A 27,896-nucleotide genomic window follows, 5' to 3' on the forward strand; every position below is an offset into this window, starting at 1 on the left:
AGTACCTGAATTTGACTTGGTCCATGCAGACCCTGAGTTTACAGTGGGAGAGGAAGAAGCAATAAGTTATCTAATCAGTTCATATGTTGACAAGAAGTATGCTCATGGTAGAAGAGAGCAGTGACAAAGAAAACGATGACATCACTGTGCTACTTCTACTTCCCTGTCTAAACACAGGCTGGGGGTAAGTACATTTCAGCCTGAACTCAAAGGAAGTAGGATAAATGATGCTGGCCAACATTTAGCCAAGAAAACTGATTTTGTTATGTATTATTTAATGGGCTGTTAATTATTGACCTTGATCTATGGGTCGTACCATGTTCAGAAACCTGCAGTCCCACAATGATTAATTTTATTGTACCGGACTTTCCTGGAGACAGTAGCTGCTGGGGGCTGAACAGTTAAGTACCAGAAGATGTCTTGATTGATCTATACAAGTATCAGTTTCTTAAAGGCCAGTAGGTTATAGATGGCAATCTCCTTTCTAGAGTATATGACACAGTTATAGTTAAGTAATTAAAAGTTTTCAAAGGGCAACTGGTGATGTGTTTAGTACCAGGTGCTAGAGATTTGTCCCTGAAAGTCCTTATCACAATGACAAACCGTAAGAAAAATGATCTATTACGGGTATACCATTATGTTCAATGGGTTATCACAGTGGCTTGGTGGTTGGCACTTCTGCCTTGTAGCAACCGGGGGTCCTCAGTTTAACCCCTTCATGATGGGAGACGTACACAGCACGTCCCACCACGAAGTGCCTGTATGACTGGCAACGTACACCGTACGTGACAAGTTATTTAAGGTTCTGTAATGCCGGTAACCACTGATTTGCAGTGGTTACCAGTCATTAATGAATGCCTCAGTACTGAGGCATTCATTAATTAAATAGTTAAGCTTTTGTAAAAGCTTCTTTCTTTCTTTAATGAAAGAATGAAGCCGTTACATACAAATACGCGAGCGCTAAATGGCGATCTCGTATTGGACAGCTGAATAAAGCAGAGAGGCAGCAGAGTGAGTGGCAGCTGAGCCAGCCTGTCAAATTCACCCTGGTATAGCTTGCTAGCTGCTGTACAACACATATTGTATGGTACAATGTTGTTACCACCATTGGAAAACGTACCCAGAGAAATGCCATGCATGTATGTAGACAGCAACTGGTAGCAAAGAGGCTGCATGAGAATGAAAAAAGTCAAAGGTATTTTATTTAAAAAGGAAGGAAATTCTTTATGATGCATATTTGCAAAGTAAATGTCAATTTAGGGTTTACATCTACTTTAAATAAGCAGTCTTCAATTTTTCAGTAGTTAAAGGACAAAAAGCAGCACAAATTGACATCTAATGGTATACTGAATAGTAATGCACTAAAAGTGAAATGTTAAAATTTCTCATAAGTGCCACGCTATTGTCCAATATAAAAGCAGTGGCAAATATGTATGAAGCTTGTGCTTATTATGTTTACTGAAGTCTGTCTCAATTGACACATAATGCTAGCAATTTCAATTATAGTGGAGAACCAGGTTAAAAGCAGTACCCTGTCTAAAGTAATAACCAATGACAGCGTAAAAAATGGGTTCTCCCGAAAAGCCACATAAATAATTAATCTCAGTAAGATTTATTTATATTGGGACAGGAATCCAACAAATAAATATATGTGAAGCCATGTTCCTGCCAACTTTAAAATAAGCCTGACACAATCGTAGGCAATGCAAAATGAAGATATTATGACAAAATGCATAATCGCAAAAATAATTAATTTCAATAAGATTTATTATACTGAGACAGGAATCCAAGAAATAATTACAGGTTACCTTTAATGATATGTGTAGCGCTCACCCCCCAAATGAGCTGATGTAATGTTCAGGTTCTTCTGTCTGCACCAGTGATCACCCACCCTTACCTGGACCCAAGTGACACTGACACACCTGAGAACGTTGAAATGGGCTTTCTTAAAACTAGCAATGAGCCCTGAAAAAGAGGTGCAGCATCAAGAGAGCAATAGTCTGCCAGGCTGTTTAAAGGAGCCACAGCCCAGGGGATGCTACACTTGTAAAAATGATCAATAGATCCAAAGCCAGGACAAGGTGCCTGGAACTCAAGGTTAAAATGCCAGCACAATGTATTTAGACAATGGACACACACCCCTGTTATGCGGATCATGAAGAATATATATGTCAAAAATGATTGGTTAAACCCAATATTGTTTTTTAACCATTACCTTTCCTTTATTAAGGATTTTTCCAAATAGTAAAACAGATAATTAAATAATAATATAAAGGTTTTTTAGAATAACACTTTTGGTAGTTAAATATAACCTTTTAATAGATATTTGTATATCAGACCAAAAAGAGGGACAACTGAAGATGAACTGGGGACAGAGGGATTTGGTTTCAAATGAGGGACAGTTAGAAGGTACGGCTTTCCTCCAGCTCAAGGGTTACTATCTTTTGGACTATGGAAAACCAAATTGGATGTGGATTTTATGATGTGGTACAACCAGTATGATGTCATCAAAATGAGCATGTTTAAACAGCACAGTTTTCACTAACCTTATAACCAAAATGTGTTCTTTTATCTGAGAACTAAGGTAGCTCAAACATCCTCAGAAGATTTATTCTGCAATTGGTCCCTTTAATAACAGCACTACAATGATGTCTCTGGTACAAAGCATGACAAAAGGTATTTACAAAATGAAACTGAATTTTGATTGTTTTTTTTTCATAAAGTTTGTCTTTAAAACATCTGCCCAGTAATGAAGGACATACGGCTGTTGTGCTGGACTGTTATCCCAGAGAGTAGGACATGCTTTTTGGTTTATTTATAACCATAAAAAATATACATTTTTCAAGAGCAGATTTGCAAATCCAAACCCAGAGAACCAGGATCATCGTAACAGATCAACAAAAGATTGTATATTCCATTTGCAGAAAACTTTTTTCACTGAAACACGGCTCCACTGTCTTGTGCTTGAACATTTACTAAACGTGAAGCATACCATGTAACTCTCCCATGACCCTCAGTAATGTTCTATGAAGAGTGATTTAATTGCATTACAAAGATATCAGACATTTTTGGCACAGAAGGATTGTTATGATGTAGTGTGTGATACAAATAACTCAGTGACCTCCAGCAAACGTTATTCATCTTTATCTTCTCTATAGTGTTTTTCATTTGCTCGCAGCCTTCTACATTTTTCCTCAGAATCGTTTCATTTCCATTTGGCAGCTGTTAAAGAGGATACATAGTGCTGAGCCCCATCTGGATGGTATTGGGAGCTTTATATATAAACAAGTGTACCGTTATAGTTGATGTGTCTGTTTGGGAGTCTGAGTGGCTGCCATATGAACTTGGGTTTAGTGCGTGTGTTCATGTGCTGTGCAGCCAGAATAACTAAACTTGAAAATATTATATAGTATTGGCCATGACGACGCTTTAAAAGCTTTTACCGCTCATCAGTTTAGTGTTATCAGTGATTGATGGCCCGAGAATGATTGCTCTCACTGCGACGTACGCGGTGATATGTAATGTGTGTAACGCAATTGTCGTTTCCGCGCGCTGGTGCACCGGGCGCATATTTACGCTTATATGGGGGGGTGGGGGACTTAAACATTTTGTTTTTGTTTTTTTTACTTTTTTTATATGTGACTTTTATTTTTTTTTTACTTTTTTTCATTTATATATTCTTTTTTTTTTACACTTATTGTTATTGCTATTACATAGGGGGATAACAATCCCCCTATATAACATCACAGGTACACTGACAGGTCTTCTTTATGGAGACATTGGGGGTCTCTAGGATGCCTAATGTCACCTGGGGACCCCAAAAGAAGCTGATGAAGCAGCGATCTGCTTCATCAGCTTCTTTGCTCTGGCTATAGCAGCCAGATGACTGACAGGTGAATGCGTAAGTGATGTAATACACATCACTTCTGCATTCACAGCACTGAGGGAGATAAGCAAGGAGCTGATCTCCCTCCCTCTTCCTCCTGACGCCCTCCCGAGCCGGTCCCGGGCCGCAGATGGGGAAGCGGATCCCGGGATTGAAGGTGAGGGGTCAGGAGGGAGGGCAGCGCGAGCAGAAAGAAAATGCCATTGCAACCCGCCAATGCAGCTGTGCCGTCCGTTTTTTTTCAACGGGCGGGCGGCAACTGGTGATAGGTTATAGGAGGTTTTAAACTGGGTGAACTATTGATGAAGTACAATGTGTGAGTCGTTGTGAATCATAGACTTAACAACACTATGGGGTCTATTCACAAAGCTGCCGAGGGCAGCCGAGTGAATGACCGATCAGAAGTGAAGTGAAATATGTAAAACCAGTCTGCAGCTTCAGAAACTAGAGAAATATATGAGTCATAGACTAAGGGGGGTATTTGCCCCAATAGGTAGTATTAGCATGGACCTTATTTGTAGTACACATTTCAGCTTTGGACACCAGTTCACAAAAAGGTTGTCCTGGCCATTTAATTGATGCAACTAAATGAATAAGGGGAACGGAAGACCTCATATATGTGGAAATATAAAAGTGACACTAAACTCAGGAGTTAAATCTTAAAAATTCATTCAAGTGCCTTAAATATTAACAAAAAATTATCTTATTTGTGCATCACTAAGCTGTAGATCATCTCTAAATTGGTACCGACACTGTCCTTCCTTCTGGAGGGGGGCTACTTTTGTTCCCAATGGTCCCTGTGTGTATTGTAAAGTAGCCACCGCTCTAAGCTCACTCCCATGATGTACTACAATCTCAATACATATGAGTAAACTAACAGGGTTATTCACAAAAGGGTTTGGAGAAGGCAGGAGAAGTGAACAATCTAGGGCAGCATAGCTGAACTGGAAAGTGATCTGAATTGGAAAACTTTTCCAAATCAGCTATTTTGGCCTAGATTGTTCACTTCCCCTGCCTTCTCCAAAATCTTTTCCCTTTAGTGAATAATTCTATAAATGTGAGATTGTAGTCTATCACTGAAGCGCATAATATTACCACAATCTACTATGTGAAGATTTTTCAACCCCTTTAGTAAATAAGCCTCTGTGCATTACGAAAGAACCATGACTGGCTCATAGTGGAGACCCTTACTCTATCAGTCTTCCTCTATCAGTCTGAGTGCTGCTGTGCAGGGGATCAGAAGCAGCAGATTTTAAGTAGGTTAACCATAAGTTTGACCCATACCCAAGCCGTTTACAATGTGCCAAACGGGCGAACGATTAAGCCAATTTACCCACCCAAAGCTAAAGCTGGAGTTTTAAAATAACTCACTTTTAAAATATGCTATTTTATACAATTGCATTCAATTGTTGTATTACTGGATCTCATGCAACTCCGTCCACACTGAAGTTTTTTCAGACTTGAACCCAACCCTAATAGATAAAAATACCTGGGCATTTTAAACGTTGGCCTCTTTTGCCACTTTAGGACTAGCACGGAAATCTTATTTTTGAAGTTAAGCTCTTCAAGGCTTCACGTCGTTTCATCATTTTTAACAGCAACCATGCACACATTAATGCTTCACGCAGTATAATAAGCATGTCTTATAACTGATAAGGAGCATTTACTTGGTTGCCACCTGGAACTGCACCAGACAAGAATCGGCATGTTGAATAACGATTACAGTATGGACTTGGCTTTAAACAGCTGGATAAGGGATATGATTCCAGCCCTGGAGACAGCTATTGCTGTTTAGATAGTAAGTTAAAATATAAAGGATACATGTGCTTCCATTTTGCAGGCCTTTCATCTGGTAGACCAAGGTTAGGAAGGAGAAGAAGTAGATGAAGTCCAGAAGGATCACCTTGTGTTGCGTATTATGTTAATGCTGCTGTGTAATCAGAAAAGTATTAGGGAATAGCCATAGGCTGTGAGGAGGTCATTGTCTGTTCCACAGATATAAAGGAATTTGTGTTTAACCATGTGTCACATGACAACTGCTCTTGCATGGCGTCATTACTTTTGCACTGCCCTGCACTGGCCCAAGGGAAGAAATGTGTATACCCACCAGTGCATTAGTTTAAGCACACTGATTGGTTATTCCTGTGAAAGACTTCCTAGTCCATTCAGTTAAACCTTTACCAGCTGATTACCCATGTAGTGCTTTGATTTTGGAATCGACAAATGCCTAATAGCTTTTACCTCTACTTTTTAATAGGCAATCCTAGAATGTACTTGTGTATGTAGACAGTAGATAGACAGACCATTAAATAACACATAATTAGATGTTTATACAAATAGATAGACATACATCTTTGGATAGTTAAATACATTGTTAAAAGATAGATAGTGCCCTGGCAGAAATACCAGACCCCGTATTACCAGGAACAGAGATCTGTGTGCTTATTATAAATAAAGTTTATTCAATACGTATTGGACAGGATGTCAAGACAAACATTCTGGTACGTCACAATAGGTTACATGAGTTTTTAAGTGAAGCTGCATTAGCATAATTGATTAAATACATCCTAGTCATATCCCACACTGGGTAGGCACGGAAAAATACAAATCATCCAATAATATTCAATTTACACAGCAATGAGATAGTTAACTGTCTAAAAATTGCCTTAGTTTAGTACCTATTTTTTACTTCCTTAAAGTGATTGACTAAGGTTTCTTAGTCAATCACTTTATGCTGAATATTAGGGGTGTAAAACAGACCGCTGATATTTCCCTTTTAAGATAGAAAAAGAGATTGAGGACACAGAGTCCTCAATCTCTTTTTCTGCAGCCCCTGTTATTAATGAACAGGAATCCTCTATGAATGTTCCTGTTCATTCATAACATGAGGACATGGTATGTTTAGTATAACTAAAACTATGAATGAACAGGAGGTGATGTAGATCACTTCCCATTCATTCATAATTGAGGATATAGTAAACATACTCTGTCCTCAACTATTTATGAACACTCATTGATCACTGATAACTGAGTGTCTGTACTGCTCTCCTTCCTAACCACTGTCACAGCAGGCTGAGTGAGCGGTGCGGGAAGGAGAGCTCAACCTCCTGTGACAGCGCTGGCTGTCTCCGCACACACCATTTTGCGGATCTGTGACAGGAGGCTGAGCGGTGTGGAAGGAGAGACGCCGGCCGCTCAAAGCGATCTCCTCCTGCAGCGCTCGGCCGCCTGTGATAGTTTCTCTCCTCCCCGCTGGGACCCAGAGCAGCGCCCAGCAGGGAGGAGAGAAAGCAGGGATGCGCAACTGTATAGGTCCGAAAATAGCACTTTCAGCATTATATCAAAAGTGCCATTTTCAGCCGATATATTTCAGCGGCCGATATTTCAGTGCATCCCTAAATAGAAAGATTATTTAAGGCAGCATAGCCGTAAATACCTGAAAGTGAAGCTGTAGCCTCCAAATAAAAGATACAGAATACAATAACATACAAGCCCAGATATTGGTATGTTAAAGTGAAACTTAGAGCAACACACATTTTCAAGACGCTGAAAAAAAACATATTGCTTTGGGAAAGAGGGCCCATATAAAAACCATTACACTATTTCCACTATATTTTTTTTTATCATCACTCTGTGGCTCTTATTGCTAGTGACATCTGTGAGACTGTTTAAAAAATTCCCCATCTGCCTTTCCAGCTAGATGACTTTTTGTTGCTGATGGCCATTAAAATCAGAAATTTGAATATACAGAGACAGATTCTGCTTTGTGGCCCCTTTCTGGGATAATTGTTTCATAAATCTGAAGATGCTCTTTGTGCAACTCCAAATATTCAAGACAGATGAGATTCATGACTTGTGAGAACGGAGGTCGGGAATGAAATCAAAAATCACAGAAAATTCAAACTGAATGGCGACCTTAAAATATATATGTTGCTAGTGCTATATCTGCTCTCAGTGAACAAGGGACTTTCTGTGGCAGGGTGGGGCTAGATATAAAAATGAAAGTGTAAGGTTACCCTGACCACTGCCATGAAGAGTCTTCCTGAAACATTATACACATGTATGAGGAAAAGAAATTCCAGCCAAAAAGTTTTTTTTAAGTTTTCGGTAGAAAACCAGGATGGAAGGGTAAGAACCTCAGTCTTGTGTATACTACTATCTGTATCTCAGTTTGGGGGAATATCCCCCTCATGCTGTTCTGTCTAACAGCACATTTGTAGAGAGGGGAAGGGTGATAACCTCTGTGTTAGTGAGGTTGCCGCTCATTTTCTGTAAATTTCCTCTGTTCCCTTTTGTTTTCTATGTTCCTTGTGGAAGCCCCAAAGCCTTGGAGGAGCAGCCACTCAAGTCTGTGTGAAAAACTGTGATAAACTGTTGAAAACTTTGAGTATGTAACAGCAAGTGTATTGTTCCGCTGGCAGCCATTAGCGCCAAGAGTTAAAGAAAACTGTTTGTTTAATATTTTATGTTGATAGAGCCTTTATTTTAGATTAAACTGTGTTTTATTTTTGCAGCAAAGCTTGCATTTAACAAAAATTTAACAATTGTTTAATTTGTGGTATTGTATGGTTTCAATTTCTTTTTTATATTTTTATTTTATGTTTTGTATGTTTTTTTTTAAAATTTGTGGTGCTCAAAGTGCAGCATTGCAAATAAAAAGAACAGTGTGCACCTAAACTACCTCACATATTATCACTCATATTCACCAAACCCCCTACCCCATAGATAAATGTTAGGCATACACAGGTTAGGCCTATTATCCCTGATTTAAATTATTTTGCTGCTGGCCAGTTTTGCACTGCTGTATCCTGTGCAGTATCTTATATCTTGTAGTAAACCATTGTCTATGCTCTTTGTCTCTAGTAAATTTGGACCTAGACTTCCTATATAAATTTGTCCTACTGATGGCAAATTTTACACTGCAGTGGCATCTACGGTCTCCTAATACTAATGCTAATTCTGCCTCAACAAAATCTCCTTTTGCTGGCTGATTTTACATCTGTATCTGTATCATCTGTGATCTCTTAAAGCTTTAACAAGTGTTTGATAAAAGTTGTCCAAAAGCAGGACAGTTTTGAATCAATGACAACAGCCTCAGTGAGCAACTGGTCAATTTCTATCTGCCGCCTGTCAATGTGGTTCTATTAGCAGGTGATGACTCAGAAAAAAATACATATCAATTTGCTGAGCCTCTCTGGGAAAATCATACTGTACTATAACATAATGTGCAGCTTTAAGGAAACCCCTAGAATTTTATTAAAAAAAGGGTATGTGTATGTTTAATGTTGCCCTCAAAGCCACATGAACAGAACATCTCCCTGCTGTACTGTATTTTGCATTTTTTGCATTGGTACCTTATGGCAGTGATCAGCTTCCCATGTCTTTTTAAATAGTAGTTTTACCTATTAGCCAGTGGAACAACAATCGCCATAGCGACCCAGGCGGCAGCTACCCAGATAGCAAGAATAACTTGCCACAAACTTGTGTCGGGGTTAAATTGTAATTTTGTTAACTTGCTGCACATATTCCTGGCAAGTTGTAGACTTGCAGAATACTTGCAGCACAAGTTCTAGTTGACACTTTTTGAATTTGTAGCAAATTTGCTTGGCATGTCTACAGCAAGAGTCATGCAGGTCTTAGCAAGAGCTCTGCAAGCTCGCTGATCTGGAGACTTGCAATGCAGACATGCCGTAATTGTGCAACAAAATTGTGAAGCTTGGCAAGTCTGCAAGAGTTTAGCAAGTCATTTTCAAACTTGCAGCACAATTTCTTGCTATTTGGGTATGGGGCCCGGGGCATAGGGGCCCGGCCAGGACATCCCCTGATGCCTTGCAGGCCGCCTGGGTAGCTATGGCATGCAAGCAGGCTGTCACTGGCGGATGTGAGGAGGAATGTGTCGCTGTTAGATCACTGACAACCTGTCAGGGATCTTTGCAGTAGCGCGTTCCTCCTCACAGCCGCTGCTGTGTCAGTGACATCCAGCAGCTGCGGCTGAGGATGCTGGGCCTGGCGTCGGCAGCGGAGGCGGGGCCCGTAGATGGAAGAGGAGGCGGGAATGGTGAAATCAGAGGAGGAGGGGCCCGGCGATAGAAGGGGAGACAAGGTCCAGGGATGGAAGAGGAGACAGTGCCCGGCGATTGAAGAGGAGGTGGAGCCCTGTGCAGGCGAAGGAGGCGGACAGCGGATCGGGGCTGACAGGTAAGAGGTGTGCAAGGGTGTGACCAGCCCACCTGAGACCCTGCAGAGCCTACCATAGCGTCTAGACATGTGCACTGGCAAAAAAATAGTTTTGTTTCGTTTTGATTCGGATTTTGTGTTATTTCGTTTTTCGGGATTCGGGTGTGAAAGTCAATTCGGAATTCGGATTCGGACGAAATTAGTTAGCGGTAGTTCGTTCGAACGTTCGTTTCGTTTTAGTTTCTTATTCATTTCCTTTATCCGTTCGTTCGTTTGCAGCAAAGTGACATTTGAAGGGGAAATTTTTTTTCTCCTTCTCTAATGTCACTTTGCCGCAACCCAACCCTAATTGAGATCTGGGATAACTAAACTCTAATAAAAATGATATTTAATGGTCCACTTTACAGAAAAACCTATTAAATTGATATGTCACAAATATCCACGCACCACAATCTATGACATAAACAATCACTAAATAACATGGGGCCCCATCATGCTGTAAATAAATGACATACATATTGACAATTTCCATTATATTTCCTTATTTCAAGATTTCAATGTCTCAAATAACAAATACATGGTATAGTGTCAGTTGATTGTATTTATCAATAATGGATCCATTAATAATCAAACTTAGGTATTAAAGGCGTCAAATATATAGAAGAGCCACCCAGACTTTTGCTGTATTGCTGTGTTTGGACACGTTTTCAATAACTATGAATGTAATGATTATTAAAAATGTGTCTATACAAGGTAATATGGCACAATCTTTGTGGTTCTTTTAAATATTTAATGTCTTTGATGCCTTAGCACAATTATAAATGTATACAATTAAATTGTTAATTGATCCTATACTGTATAATCTGTTTATTTTATATGCTTTAGACATTAAAATATTAAAATAAAAAATGTAATGAAAAAGTAGCAATATTTGCATTATTTATTTACAGCATGATGGGGCCCCATATTATTCATATTCTGCCATATGCCATGTGGTTTCGTATGCAAATATCTGTAACATATAATTTTAAAAGGTTTTAAGTTGACCATTAAAATATCTTTATTAGACTATAGTGATCCCAGATCCCAGTCCTTTTTTTTATAATGCTTCCACTTCCATTAATGGTCACCTACGTTATATAGGGTTCCTTCTGCAATGGAGGAAAACATGAACAAAACAGAGACTCAGATAAGCAATGAATGATATGCAAATAGACCAGTCTGCAAATATACAGCAATATTAAATTTCTGGCCCAGGGCAACCTATGAAGTGTGAAAGCACAAACTTATGCTGATGGCATTCGTGGATGCATGACCTAGGGGAATAAAACCATGCTTGCTGGTGCATAGCTCTGTCATATGTATGGGATCTCTCAGCCAAAACTCTATGAACGGAGGAGAACACACATGGCAAAGGTTAAACTTTGCCCACATTTCTTCATTTAAAAATCAGCAGCAGTTTTGCAGAGGAAACAAAAGCCAAAGCTAGTTTTTATTTTTACAGGTTTTTTTTACAATACAAATGTAAATAATCTTATGAGTGAAATGTAATGTTTGAAAAAGGTTTACATCTGCAATGGATGCAGCCATATTGTTTTTTTTTTAAATGTGGGCTCTTCCTTCTGTTACATAGTATAGCAATAGGGGGTTGATTTAAAGGAGAACTATTAGGCAAGTGAAAATCACTCAGCCTCATAGTTCTAGCCGACCGCTGACAATGAAACTGTCACAAGTCAGCTCAATAGATCGGGAAGTGAGCGAACACATACCTTCGCTTGCTCACTTCTCGATCTATCCCTGCAGAGAGACGTGACTGTCACTCACAATCGACAGTAATGTTGGGATCCGTCCCAGCATGCGGCGCCTCAGTATACCGTGAGCTGTAGCTCGCGGTATACTGAGCTTAGGGTGACGGGAGGACGCTAGCTTGTGTCCTCCCGTTACCCTTAGGAGAACTATGGGGAAAAGCCCTGACCCTATAGTTCTCCTTTAAGTGAGCATATACTTTTCAAACTAAACTTTTGTTTTTGTTTTTAGGTGAACAGCCTCTACTCCTTTAGTACATCAGGTTTGCCATACTTGAAAACAACAGACTCTCTAAGGCCTCATTTACACTTGGTGATCCATGAATGCACGTTCACGAGCGGCTTTATTTCAATGGGCTGCCCTCATGCGACGAGCACAGCAAAGATAGAGAACCTAGGCAGCCGCACACCAAAGTCCTATATATCAATTTATTTGACTTCTGACATACATGGTATCATGTGTAGAAGCATCATTTCGGAACCTTCAATAGTCCCTTTATAACTTCACTATGCCTTTGCCTGATGAAGGGACCATTGCAGGCTCTAAAACATTGCTTCTGCACATGATACCATGCACCTCAGACGTCAAATAAAGACGTATTGATATATTGGACCTTGGTGTGCAGGTGACTACCTTCTCTACGTTTGGATTTGTGCGGCACCATCCGCATGTCATTCCAGCACCCTTTTGCATATGTAATTGGGATTCTGGTCTGGAGTGCAAAGGGATATTTGCAATTGTAAACACTGCAAATAAGCTCACTTTCAGCTGTGAGCTTCCTGCATTTTTTGACTGTGTGTTTGTACACACTTGACACGTGTCCACGCGCGGGCAAAAGTACACCTTTTCCCAGCTTCATTTGTAGTGCCGTTAACAAGTAATGGCACCACAAGAGCGACACATGTTTTTGGCAAAGTGTGTGCACACAATGCAGTAAGAACGTGTGACGCAATTGCTGTGCAATTACTTGTTAATGGTACCACAAACACAGCAGGCAAAATGTGTATCTTTGCCCACATATTGAAGTATGACAAATGCGCAAAAAATGCATAGTCAAAAAGCGCATGACGCTCACAACTTAAACTGCTGCATGAGTTTCTTTGCTGTGCTTGTCGTGCATAAGGCAGTTCATTGAAATGAATGGGCTGACATACAGCAAACATGGCAAAATGCTCACAAACGCGATGCACCATCATGTGTACAAACACAAAAATGTCCCAGCACACTTGCAAAAAAAGGTTACACTTGAGTTAAACACAAAGGTTTTAGTTGCACAATCTTTGCAAACTATGTGGAAGCCAAACAGCCTCCTCAGGGCTCCTCTGTACAGTGCAGTCCTAACCCTAATCTATGAGATCCTCCATCTTGGAGCATACAGAGCAAAGGACAAATTGGGTGCCGGTACGGCAGCCCATTCCTCCTTAAAATGTACTGGGAAATGTTTGTGTTTATATTGCGTAAGAAGTAAAGCACTTTTTATTCACTAGACCATCACTATGTCGTCCAGAAGAAGGGACCCTGCGGGGCCCCGAAACATTGGCTGTTTGACGCATGTGACGATTGAATAAAAAGTGCTTTACTTCTTAGACTGTATCTGGACTGTATCTGACACGGCACCATCCATGTTGTCACTTCAAGCACCAACCTTTCATCCAAGGTCTGTACACTGTATGGCGTGCAGGTGATTTTGTGTTATTGTATTGTTTAAAGCCCATTAATGTGCATCTTACTTTAAAAGTTAGTTATACATTGATGATTGTGGTTGCCATTTGCTACACCATCACCGTGAGTGTGAACAGGACCTGAGAGACTTATCTTTGTAATCCTGGCAGTGGACTCAACCTAGACTCAAATTTACCATTCTATGACAGGTGCTAATATACTAGAAAAAATATATATGTAATTAAAATACTTGGATTTCCACTCAAAAAACACAAATCATTTGAAGTCAAAATTGTTTATAAAGAGACATAACTTTGGATACTGCAATATGTAATATGGATTTGTGCTTCATTTAATATTGTAGAGTTAAGAGTTATGTTTTATTATAAACATTACATGGGTTCCCAGATCTCTTTGGTGTTTTACTTTATATGCACCTAGGCTCACTACACCAAACATAGAAAATTCCTTCTATTTGATGTGGCTGCTGTTATATTTAACAGGTAAGTATTTATTGGTTTTTACACACAAAACTAGCAACATACAGTACAGGGAAAATAAATGACAACATTACAATACAGCATATCAGCAGTTAGTACAAGACAATACAATAATGAAAAATTAAAGAAAAATACATATACACTAAACAAACGCTACCAAGCTAATTAAGGCGTGGATTGTTGATGTCATGTGCTTGCAACACGGCCGATCTCGGCTGCTGTTATATTTATTATATGTTGGTTTTGGACACTGAGCCATACAAAAAAGTGCTAAACTCAACAGAGAAAGCAAATCAAAACGCCCCTCAGAATAGTCTTCCTAGGTTACTGGCTAGGGCACAAAAACACGGGCCAGAGGAAGAAGCAAAATGGGTCCTAGGTCACAGATAAGTCAAAGATCAAATTTCTGTGCACCGATCCAGGAATTAGATATATTAGGAAAACATCAACAAAAGGTAGAGAAGGTAGGGAAAGGGTCTAGTCAATAAGTAATTATGTTCCACAAAAGCCTCAGATCCAGGGGCATAAGATTAACTGAAATTTACAATGATCTATAAACAATATACAATATGCAACATTTAGCATGCAAGACAGAATCTTTTATGGTGGTGACCTATTCATACAGGTCAACACATTTTTGATGACTGGTGTAGCTAGCAATACCATTTCCATTGGCAAGTATTCAAAGTAGATGTTTTATCTTCAAAGCATCATGGACAGTAATAATACTTAATCTTTACAACAATTCATTTTTTTTTTTTCGAAGCCCGTGGACGTGCATCAAAACAAACTTCCCCCTGTGAACAAAAAAAGTGCAACCATGAAATCACAGCACACAAAAACGTGCACAAGGGTGCAAGGTCCTTCCAAAGAAGGGACCTACTTTCCCGACCCCCCGGGGCGCAAGGCTCCTGACAGGGGTTGAGACTGTCGGCCCACCAACCCAAAGGCCAGTGGACCGTTTTCGTCGGGGACCTGCCGAAACAGGTCCCACACAGTACTAGGCAGGGGGGATCTCCCGAAGAGAAACCCCCCTCCTGGGTGGGAGGAGACAGAGAACCCCGTAGGAGGCACAGAATCTCCTCCCAGCATCAGGAATTGGCCCCGAAGAAACCTGCACCTTCAGCATCTGTGGGTCAATGCTTTTTAAAAAAAGCCAATCGTGCAAACGTGCATAGAGTGCATAAATAATAAAGTGCCAGTGCACCACGCTGACAGGCCTTAGGGGCCGAGTGCAAAAAAATTGCCCCGGACTAGCCATAAGGCCTGTCCAAGAGGCGATGTGCAGAAAATGCAAGGTGGTGTGTGACCAAGTGATCAGTGAGTCAATGTGGGGTCCCACACCCAAGTGACTTCCTGAGCACCCCTGGGACGCCACCCCCAGGGTGCACAACACCACGGGCTTCTGCCGCCCCCGAACCCTCTAGCCTTGATCAAGTTTCTGATCCATTCCCATCAGGAGATAGTTCACCTTCAGAGATCCCTCCCCTGGAGCCCACCCATTAACTTGGGTCGAAAACTCCGGGGCCTGGAACCTCATCCGGCTCCCTACCAATTACGCCAGGAACCTACCGGTCCGTCCATCCACCCTTCCTAGGCGACAGCGGACTTTCAGTTCCCGACACCTGATACTATACTTGATCTTAGCCAAAAGGCCGAGAAGCGATTCATGCTATAGATACAACAATTCATGCTATAGATGACCTCTACCGACGAATCCCCGGAAGAGTGTAAAATACGCTGTTTACCACATTGGCTATGTACATCATGTTTTGAATGTAATTGCTCAACCATGGGAGAATGGTCCAAATTTTATCAGCCTGCCAACATTTAGAGATCGGGCTACATTGAGCTTAAATTTTAAATCCATGGCAACTCTAGTTCACATAGTTTCCATATGTTATATTGTTGTTGTGAGTTTGTTTACATAAAGATGCAAGCTGCTACAATTATGCATACACATCACACACACACACACACACAATGGCACCCACTAACCTAAAGTCACTTAGCTTAGCTGTTGTTTGTCTACAAATTCTGTATATAACACAAATTCATGGCGGTTAGGTGTTGTCATGGCTTAGTGTTGTCCTGTTAGAGAAAGGTCCTCTGGTCACAGTAGTTCCTCAATAAGGAAGTCCTCCAATGGCTTCTGCCAATCCAACTTTTATTCTAGTTGCCCCCATTCACTCACATGTGGAATCTACGAGTGGTCCAAAGAACACTGTCATATCTATCTCAAGCCAGTGATTGGATGGCAACTGAAGTCTCTTTGAAACTTCCATAAAATAATGTGCAGCTCTATTCTGTCTCTCTTAATTATAGAAGATACAGCCAGCCTTGTTTGATCATCCGTCTCTACAGTTCCCCCTACTGTTTGACATACTGTATGTGTTTCCGAAAAATCACAAATATATATATATTCATTGTGGTGCACTATAGCGCTGTAGTGCATGTCGGGGCACGCCTTAGTAGGCACTAACAGAATCTCTGTTGTATTGTTGTAAAGTAAAGGAGTTATCTTCATACCACAATTTTTGTCTCACAATGCCCTGGCTAACCAAAATCAACATTTCCATACGTCATAACAAGGTATGGTAGTCACTGGTGCAGTACAGTGCAGAGGGATTGATTTACTAAAGGCAAATAGACTTCACTTTGCAAGGGAAGTGAATAAGGTGAAGCTCTGCTGACTTCCATCACTCAATCACATGCAAACAAAAATACTGTTTTTTATTTTCTTTGCAATGATTTGGTATTCTTTCAAAGTGAAATGTCACCACATTCCCCAAGGTAAGGGAAACTTCCCCTGCAAAGGGCAAATTTCATTGAAAAGTAACCAGCCTTTAGTAAATCAACCCCATAATCTCACTCAGTGTTCAGTACATGGTACTAGAGAATATTCCTTGCCAACCAGGTCTGATTCATGACTTAGATATTTAAAAATGTACATGAAAGATTATAACAGGCAGGAAACAGGCAAATGGATCACAACATATCTTCAACTCAGAATGCCTAAGTTTCATAGTTATGTATTATTAAAACAAAAGTTGGCATGATTAGTGCCACATACCATAACCCTAGTATTAAAATAACATTCTGAAATTTTTATTGGATAACATCATTTTATGTGTATGTACAGCATAAAAAAAGTAGCCCTATAGTTAATTTAGGTATTTTAAGGTCAGACCAAAAAAACAAAAATAAAGGTCTATTATTATTGTCAGACAAAAGACAGAGCTACAGTAAATACCCTCATAGGAAATAGGAATGAAAATATATATTTACATAGGCTTTAGAACAATAGTGTTTAGTTACCTGTAACGTTGAGGACTTATTACTTGTTCCTAGCCATTAACTACATTAATGATCCCTTTAGGCAACTATTGACTAGTCTTCAGTTATACATGGAGAACAGATGTAATCATCATTTCAATTTTCTCTACATCCACCCGGTTTTTGTTGCCCTCTTCATTCTGAAATTCAGCCATGTTACCAAGTTAGATGGTAGCACGTATAAGGATATGACAATCCATACTTCTGATCAATAACTGGACACGACAAAGCAAGACATCAGGTGTACAATAGGTTGCTAAATAATAGATTTACATTCAATTTATTCTACAGTGCTGTATAGATAACACAGATACATGCACATCAGTCACTGCTGCAGTAGAAAATGTACAATCTAATGTCTATTTTGATGGCACTACATATCCTATTATTTGGAAGTGTTTTCAAATTATCTGCTTGGTATGGACATACACTTGAAGAAGACAGAGCTAAGTGACAAGTCATCTTTACAGAAAATTCTACATGGTTGATCCCTTGCTGTTCTGTTCATCCGTTGTAGCTGGAAGTCCTTACCCTGTGTAAGCTCCAAACTGGATGATCTCGGAGCTTACACAGGGTTAATAAGATCTTCCAGTTCCTCACATAAGTGTTTGAGTCTGGTGATTGGCCAGTCAGTCCTCAGCTGCATCCAGATAATATGTCACATGCTAACACATACTTAAAAGCACTGGGTATTCCTTGGAGCACAGAGTAGGTAAGTATCAATGTGTGCTTAGTTGGTATTTCAAAATATCCTGTCACTTTGATAATTTAGGGTCATTTAGAATGTCTTTCAAATTCAAATATCTCCAATGTTCCATTGGGGCAAACTATTAGGTAATAATTGTAGAAGCAATAGTGTTGAAATCCATGCTTTATGCTTCATACAAAATTATAATTAGTCATGAGATGATCAATCATGGCAGAAGTAAAGGAGACACAGCTTAATGGTTAGCACTTCTGCCTGAAGTTCTGAGGGTCCCTGGTTCAAATTCTGGTCAGGACACTATATGGAAAGAGTTTGCATCATTTCCCTGAGATTGTGTGGGTTTCCTCCCACACTCCAAAAACATGCTGGAAGACTTTGTTGGCCCTGTATGCATGTGCAATCAGCACCTTATATGTTAGCTCCTTGAGCATGGGGACAGATGTGAATGTAGAGTGCTGTGTAACTTGTCAGCCCTATATAATTACCTGTAATAAAAGACTTTGTAGCCAAATATCCTAACCAATAAAAGCAGAGAAGAAACACCCCAAATTAAAGTAGATTTTGCCTTTAAGTGGCTAGTCCAGTACAGGCTGGACATATATGCTCAGCCAATTTCTAAAGTCAGCCAGTACTGGAGATAAACTATTCAAATTAAAGCCCAACTCCAGTGGAATGAGTGGGGCTTAATGAACTGCTGGTGCATACCTAGGGATCAGGAAAAGTTGCCTTACTTAACTGATTCCTACTTCCATCGGCTCCCTCTGGGTTGCTAGAACAGTCTTTGTACCCTATTCTCCCCTTCCCTATTGTAGCCTAAGGACTGCTGACATAATCAAGCTCAATGCAGGCTCCATAGCCCTGTATTGTATGTGACGCCGAGGGACAGTCCACAGCCGGAGTAGAGGGGGAGAAAAGGTGAGTACCGGGTGAGCAGGGATGGGGTATGTTAAACAGATTTTTCCAGTTTCCAAGGCATAAATAAGTATTTACCAATGCAGTGTGTGGGCACAACCACTGCAAAGGAAAACGTTTTCTTTCCCTGGAGTTGTGCTTTAAGGTTAATGTAACATAGAAGGAATGATAGGGTGTCTAACCTCACATTAATTTGTAACCTCGTGCTTTGTAGTGCAGTGCCAGATATTTCTCATGGGAGTAACAGAGGCCACATCCGATTAACAGGCAGGATATTAGTATTATTATACAGCATTTATATAGCGCCAACAGTTTGCGCAGAGATTTACAAAACTGAGGGAGACAATACAGTTAACAATACAATTTCAGTACAGGAAGGTAGGAGGGCCCTGCTTGTGAGAGCTTACAATCTAGTAGATAGGCACTAAAGTGGCATAAGTCCTCAGAGAGAAGGTCAGAACAAAGCACAGATAATGACAGAGTCATGAGGCTGATGGTCAGAACAGGTGCAGAAATATCTTCAAAGGGGTCCAGGTTCCAGACAGGTAAGTAAAGACTGACAACAGCAGAGATAACAGGCTGATGATCACAATAGGCACAGACAACCTGAGCACAGAAAGATCAAAAACAGTTATGTGAATAACAGTCATAAACAGACGGACATACCTCTTGAAGATACAGGCCAGAGTAAACATTCTATCCTCTTGATTAGGTAGAAGCTAAATGTCCAGCAGTCTATTTTGGCTTTCATTATTAGAACAGGTGTGCATTGCAGAGACCTGAGCTGTAATGCTAAGTTACATCCAGCAGAAAGACTGATCATTACACCACATCTCCTAAAGTAGTATTTGCAGGGGTTTCGGCACAACCTGCCTTACCACCATGTCAGTGCTCTGGCCTACTGATTATTAAAGTAAAACTATGAGGTGAGTGATTTTCACTCAACCTCATAGTTTGAGCCGATGTGTGACAATGAAACTGTCACACGTCGGCTCAATAAATCGGGAAGTGAGCGAACACATACCGTCGCTAGATCACTTCTCAATCCTGTCCCTGCAGAGAGCCGTGACTGTCACTCACGGCTCCCTGCAGGGATTCCCCCCTCCCCTGTCAGATTCTCCAGCACTGACTGGAGGAACAGACGGGGGAGGGGGCGGGTACAGCTGGCTCTGCCTCTAGATAGGCAGAGCCAGCTGTCAATCACGCAGCTGGGTGGATCTCAACAGTAATGTAGAGATCCGTCCCGGCTGCGGCGGTCTCAGTATACCGCGAGCTGCAGCTTGCGGTATACTGAGCTTTGGGTCACGGGAGGACGCTAGTTTATGTCCTCCTGTGACCCTGAGGAGAACTATGGGGAAAAGCACTAACCACATAGTTCTCCTTTAAGGCACCAAGATTGGTTTAAAGTGAATTTGTAACTGATCATTCGTTATAAGTTGATCGCTACACATAGGTTCAAAAAAGAGGCTTAATGTCAGTAAATATAACGTAATTTCTTCGAAAATACTATAATTATCCTGCAGAATACACTAAATGTTTGTAGCTAATAAGATAACAAGCAATACAACAGCTAGACATTTGATTCTACTATTTAATTTACACATGATCGATCAAAGCTAATTGGTCATGAGTTGCTAAGGTTGTTGTACATTAACTATGTGCTTGTAAATGAATGTTTCTGTTAACGGGGAATATCTGTTTATTCCTTTTGTTTTAAAAAATAAAAAGAGTATGAACATTATTGCTTTGCAATTTATCTGTTAAAGGGTCAGTATATCTGAGATGAATACTTCAGTTTTGGCAGATGCTAAATAGTCCAACCACTTGACAGTTTCTAATATCTCTTGGTGGTGAGACCCCTGTGCTTAGGTACTCTGCGAAACTGCCACAGCCACTGTAAGGGCTCCCACTCTTCCTTCTAGATTTTAACTTCATATAAAAAAACTACCCTTATAGTGTGGCTCCCCCACCGCAAGTGTTAAATGCTGGGTTTTACCTAGGGAAGCTTTAAAAAGCACTTTTACTCATCCTGTCCTTCACTCACTCAGGTTTCTCCTCTCCATGCAACCACCCTCCCAAAGCCTCTTTTTTTTTTTACATTCTGGTAGCACTCTGGCAACATCATGTACAATGCAGGACCATCAGTCTTGCATTGTTAATAAGGACCCCAAGCGCCCACCCAAAACTTGGACCATCGGAGGGAAAAGGAGAACACCAGCTGCTGGGGGAGCGAGGGATCAGTAAGGTAAAATTGTTTTTTCAATAATTGTATTAATATTTTTCAAAGAAAATATAACACGAATACAAAAATAAAAAGGGCAATAAAAAATATGGTCATCGGTAATTAGTAACATTGGTTTTTAATGGTACCTGAGACAAAAAATGAGCATTTAACCCTTGCAGTGTGAAAAGGGCCTGACTGCAAGGGTAATTTTTTAAGTGCCCGGGAGTTCAGCTTTAAGAGAGCATTTTTTTTCTATGTGTAACATTGACTTAGTACCCATCATTTTGTACAGACTGGGTTGAGGAAGGCAGCAGCTGTAAAGAAGAAAGAATATTTACTTTTTTGACCCATGCCACTGAACTCCAAAGTCCGCTGGGAAACCAATAGACATGTGAGATTAATTTTGTTCCGAATCGAAATTCGTACAAAATTTTGGAAATTCGTGGATTCAGAGCATCCGAATTTCAAAAACGTACCATGTCCGAATTCATCCGAAAGCATCCGAATCCGAAATTCCAGATCCGAAATTTCGGATTTGGAAATTCGGATTCAGTACAAATTTTGTCCTAATGGAAACGAAATTAGAAATTTACGATAATGACTTCAAAAATAGGATTGCATAGCATGTGAAGATAAAAACAAAACATAACTTCATGTTCCCGTGCATGCACTGTCAATGTTTACACGGATAAAAAAATTAAGAAAAGGATTTTTTAATGTCCCTTTAATAGTGAAGACTAGAGCACAGCAACCAGAAATGTCAACTGTGCCAATTCTGCTACATACGTGTAGCAGAATTCTGCTACGTACGAACATTTGTCCGTTCGCGCAAAACCCCGAATTTTAGAAATTTGTCCGAATTACGAATCCCAATTCCAAATCCGATCCGAATTCCAAATCCAATCCGAATTCCAAATCCAATCTGAATTCTGAATCCAATCCGAATCCAAAACCCAAAATAAAAACAAATACAGGACCCGATTTCGGAAATACGAAATAAACGAAATCCGAAACCAAACCAAACTAAACAATTTTTTTGCGGCTGCACATGTCTAGAAACCAATAACTATGGGAATTCTCCTGGTCCCTCCCATTTCTCACTGGTTCCTCCTCCTGATCTCTATGTCACTGCTGCACCCCACATTAATGTGGAGATCATAGGGAGATACAACTATTCATTGAAGGGAACAGGAGATTGGCATTCTTACATGTTAAATGCACAAATATATAGAGACACACATTTATACACACACACACACACACACACACACACATAGGTTGAACTGGATGGACCTTGGTCTTTACTCAACCTCACCTACTATGTTACTATAGGATATGGGAAGTGTTAAATACACAGATATATACAGACACACAAATAAACACACACACACATAGGTTGAAATGGATGAACCTTGGTCTTTATTCAACCTCATCTACTATGTTACTATGTAAGTGCTGGTTTCCTTGCAAACTTTGGAGGTCTTTTTCAACAGCAGCATGAGCATCCAGAAAGGTAAGACTTCTTGCTCTTCCTTACAAGTACGAGTGTTCCTCAACCCTTCAAAGGTTGAGTAACAACTTGAGTTACAGAGTATCCTTAATCTCCCTGGTGGTATGATTATTCAGGATTTTAGCATTCCAAAGCGGTACATTGTTTTTCATGGAAATGTGTTGTTTTATATTGTAGGCCCGTAATGCTTAGTAAATCTTAGGAATAACTCATCTAAATCTGTCCAAACAAGAGTCCAGTAGACATCCCAGGTATAATAAAGTTTGAAACACAAAATTAAAACAATAGTTAATTAGAATCACTTGCAGAATTGAGCGATAGCGATTTGTTGGGAAATTCGTCATCAGACACTGAAAGTCACTTTCAGTGTCTGATGATGAATTTCCCAACGAATCGCTCAATTCTGCAAGTGATTCTAATTTACTATCGCTGTTTTCTACTTGGTCAGAAAGAACAGTAAACGTGCAGACAGGGCACTGGACAAAGCTCCAAGGACAAAATTGAAGTGTAATAGTTTGATACATAAGTGTAATCATAGCAGATTACATTGTATTGTGTGTGTTCTGTGTAAATGTCATGTTTTCACTTTTGAATTTCACGCCGGCTCCGCCCCCCGCTGTGACGCCCGGAAACTAAAGTAAAACTCAGATGCCGGCATCGGCCGACCACGTGCAGCAGAGGACACCGCGGGCTCGCAGGGACAAGGTAAGTGACACTTTTCTGTGCAATCCCGAGTCTGGCTTGGGGTTACCACTCTTGGTACTGAAAATTAACCCCAAGCCAGACTTGGGAATACTGCCAGGGAGGTCAAAGTGCAACTGAAGCCAAAACCTTTTTTTTCAGTTTTGGATAAAGTGTAGAGGGATTTTAACACCTGTCATGTCTTTATTACTATCTATGTCAGTGTGAACAAAATTCAACCTATCTATTTGTCCTGGTGACCGTTATCACTGAAAGTGAAAATGCATGCTGACCACCAGGGATTTCCCTCATTTGTTTGTTTTGCTGTAAATTTTGGACAGGAAGTGAAGGGAAATCTCCCCAATTGAACACAAATGGCTAAAAAGTTAACCCTCCATTGCTCTATAAAAACTAAAAAAAAAAAAAAGTGGCTTCAGTTCCACTTTAAAGTAATGTCAGCCAGGCAACTAGCATTTTCAGAAACAGTTAAGCAATGGAATCCTGTGCATGTAAAGGACCTAAAGGTCTCTTTTAACGTCCAGGATTCTAGCATTTTCTACAATGCTCAAGTTGGTAAGATGACACAATGTGGATGAATAAAGCCTTAGCACAATCAGTGTGTTCATTCTCATCATATTCTATAGCTGGTTCAGTCACTCAGATCTTATTACTGAGACAGCAGCAATATGTCAGGCAGTGAGGGTGCTAAGCTTTTGCGGCATCTTTCTCCAACCATATCTTGCTTGGTTGCTGCCTTTTAGACAGCTGCCTGTGCTCTGTTAGTAAAAACAGTATAAAGGGGAGGAATAAAAAAAAAAACCTTGCAGCGAGGATGGTACTTAGTCACAGTTATACACATAGCTATGGCCTTGGATTTTTCATGGGCTTTGGCAAAGAGCAATGCGTCAATTCACAGCCTCACATTAGAATTTCCAGTTGACCTTAGTAAAACGAAATCTGATTCTTATGAGTTACTGCTGCATTGCCTGCTCATGATCATAAAGTATGTTGAAACCCAATCACTACAATCTCACATCAGCTTTAACAAGTTAGCGTTTTTGTGAAGTCAGTGAAAGCAAAGAGCAGTAGAGTAGTCAAAAACACTTTTGTATTGCTGTAATCATTTTTTTTTTCTTTAAAGTTTATACACTTTATATAGATTTTTTCTGCAATCACGTGACAATATTGTCTGTATTTCCGAGTGCAGGGCGTCTTGATGCGGCAATGCCCTACAAGTTAGATGAAAGAACATTTGACTAAAAGTCTTACAATATGTACCTGTTGCTGAAATCATTATGAGATTATAGGGTTGATTTACTAAAGGCAAATATACGGGTCAGCTTGCAATGAAATTTGACCTTTGCAGGGGAAGTTTCCCTTAGCTTTTTCTTAGCTTTGTTGCAACAAAAATTTGTCCACGAATAAAAATTTATAGAGACTACTGCTAACTAATTTCGTCTGAAATTTGATTTTTGGAAATTCTGATTCGTTTTCATTCATCATTTCTGTTATTCAGAAATTCGGATACATCCGAATCTCCGAATATCGAAAATTCGTCCGAAAAACTAATTTTTCCTAAAAAAATTGCACATGTCTAGTTCTATCGGGTTCAGCTCAGGACTTTGTGCAGGCCAGTCAAGTTCCTCCACCCCAAACTTGCTCATCCTTGCTTTGTGCTCTGGTGCTCAGTCATGTTGGAACAGGAAGGGGCCATCCCCAAACTGTTCCCACAAAGTTGGGAGCATGAAATTGTCCAAAATGTCTTGATATGCTGATGCCTTAAGAGTTCCCTTCACTGGAACTAAGGGGCCAAGCGCAACACCGGAAAAACAACCCCACACCATAATCCCCCTCCACCAAACTTTACACTCGGCACAATGCAGTCATGCAGTGGCAGTAGTCACATGGTCTTAGTGGCTTAGGGCAATTATATTCGTAGTGGCTTAGGGCAATTATATTCTGAGTCAGCTCCCATTCAGCCAACACAGAGGCCAAGATATTGGTCATGTGACCAACCTTCTAATATAAAAAATAAAACCAAAAGCGGGCAAATTTAAAAAAAAAACATTGTGTTTATATCTGTCTGTGGTATTACGATAGTGCTCATGTTTTTTTTTTGAATAGGTTCAGATAAACTAAAATCTTTACTTTTGTCTTCACTTCATCTTTATTTTCAACAATGTTTCTTTTTTGTAATTTGCCCACCAAGAGAGCAACAGCCTTCCCTGAAATAGACAGCCAATGTTACAAATTGAAAAAAAGAAAGAAAGTTTAAACTGCATAAATTAGTGTTCATGGGAATTTTTAATCTGGCCACAGCTAGTTATCTCCCAGACAAAATATGAACTTTTGTATTCTGTAACTACTGCTAACAATTTAATTTCAATAGTTCTTAGGAAAATTGGTATATTACCATCAAAACTCATCTTCGGTGTTAATTATCTCAATATTTATCTCATTCAGTATGTAAATGACAGTATTGCAGCCTCATTAGTGTCAGCTGTGTGTTTTTAAACTATGCAGACTTTCTTTTTCTTGCAATTGAAACCGTAGTTTATGTCTTGATCCTAATATCATAAATGTTTTGGACTGGAGATGCTTATATAAAATGATTATATTTCATTGGGAGCGATGGCTGCGTATGTATATTACAATTTGGTCGAAACATTCTTCGGGCAAAAGCTCCTAACTCTGGGTACACATTTACTTTAATTTACTGTAATTTGAAAAATGTGCCCTTACTATTATGCCAAGCTTTGGCACACCTCTCATGATCAAGGTAGAAAAGAACAATGACCAATAAAAAGTCACCCATTGGATATTCAAAGGAGCATGTTCTGAGTTGATTTGAAGTTGGTATTTCACTAAGAATGAACTCAAGTTCTAGGATCTTCCTGAGCCCACAAATACATAGTTTAAGGGACTTTCATTAGGATTATGGTTAACTTGAATTTTGTGCTCCTAGATAAATGTTGATGGTAACGTGGACCTATTCTGACATATTAACAACATAAAGCTAATTTCTGGGGTAGATGAAAGGTTATAGAAGATTACCATGTGATTTTACAATTTCCTTTAGAATTAGTTATAATTATGCAGTGCAAGGGCCCACCTGAGATTGCCTTTTCCCCAGAATGTTTCAACCCTTCTAATACTTTTGGTTAATTAATCCCAGGAAGACTGTTAATATCGTTTTTAGCTTAAGCAACCCTGTCAGCATCTGTAAGCCTCTTCGGCATCCAAAACTTCGAGAAGTGTTGGATACCTGTGTCTCCCATTACATGCTGTGGTTCCATTCGCTACATCACTGTCCTGTAGTGACATAGGGGTTGGAGGTTGGAACCATGGCATGTGGTGGGGAACACAGTTGTCCTAAATCCCCAGAAGTGTTGTACTGCAATAAGGCTTACAAAGGAAATTGTTAGATGGGCCACCTGAGAGGTGAGTTTAAATGCTCTTCTATTGCAGGGACATTTATTTTGTATTTATTTTAAACCTGAGAGGGTCACTTTAGCATTTGACTACAGGATATATACTGTATTATTTCGGTATGCCACCATGCATACAAAAAAACAGTACACAGTGTGTACTATTAGAATGTAATGTGTGGAAATATATCAAGGGTTGCCATAAATGAATGTATGTCTCCATAAGAGAGGTTGGAAGATATTATCCCATCTCTAATCATGCTGGTAGCTGCTGCTATAGTGTCCTGAAACTTCACCAACAGAAGTACACATGTGGTACTTCTTCCACCTTGAAGGATCTCCATCATGTTCCAACCTATTTTCTGTGAGCCCAGGATGTCAAAGACACACTGCTTGGGGGTATGTCATCATGCAGCCTGGGCTCATGGCACTACTGGTTTTACAGAACTACTGGGCTGAGCTGTGCTAACATGTCATTGCATGAATTCTGATCATTTCGGGAGGAAGGGCCAGCTCATTCCAGGAGAAGCAACCACCACTGAAGAAGCAGAGAAAGAAAATGCGACTTCACAGTATTGGCTGAAGACTGCAAGAAAAAATATTTGTATAGAATTGAAAATATTGCTAGAGGGGGATTTAAAGTGACATTAAAATCAGGTTTTTTTTCCCCCCTTCCCAATTATGCTGTAGGGACTTACCTTAAATGATGTCTCTTTATTTGATCATCTTCTTCTTTCCTGTCTTTTTCTGCTGCCCCTCCAGTGCTGGTGCGGGTCTCCGATCCAGCACTGACTCCCCTGTCCTCCTCTTCGCTCATGTCCCACGGAGTCTGTGCGGGTGCTCCATAGACTTACCTTGTCTCTCTCCTCGTCTCCTAACATCTGAAGTGTGCATGCGCCCGCCCCATGATCCTTTGCGAGACTCTTCAGATTTTCGGACGGGAGCGCGTGGTGAAGACACAGGTAAGTTTAAATCTGTTTCAAAAGTTTTCTTTTTTTTTTTTTATTGCTTGCTAGCAGTAGATATATGCAAAAAACCTGAGGTTGAAGGTGAGGAATTGACAAAGCT

This window comes from Nanorana parkeri, unplaced genomic scaffold, assembly GCF_000935625.1.
Source record: "Nanorana parkeri isolate BGI_ZX_2015 unplaced genomic scaffold, ASM93562v1 scaffold649, whole genome shotgun sequence".
Lineage (NCBI taxonomy): Eukaryota > Metazoa > Chordata > Amphibia > Anura > Dicroglossidae > Nanorana > Nanorana parkeri.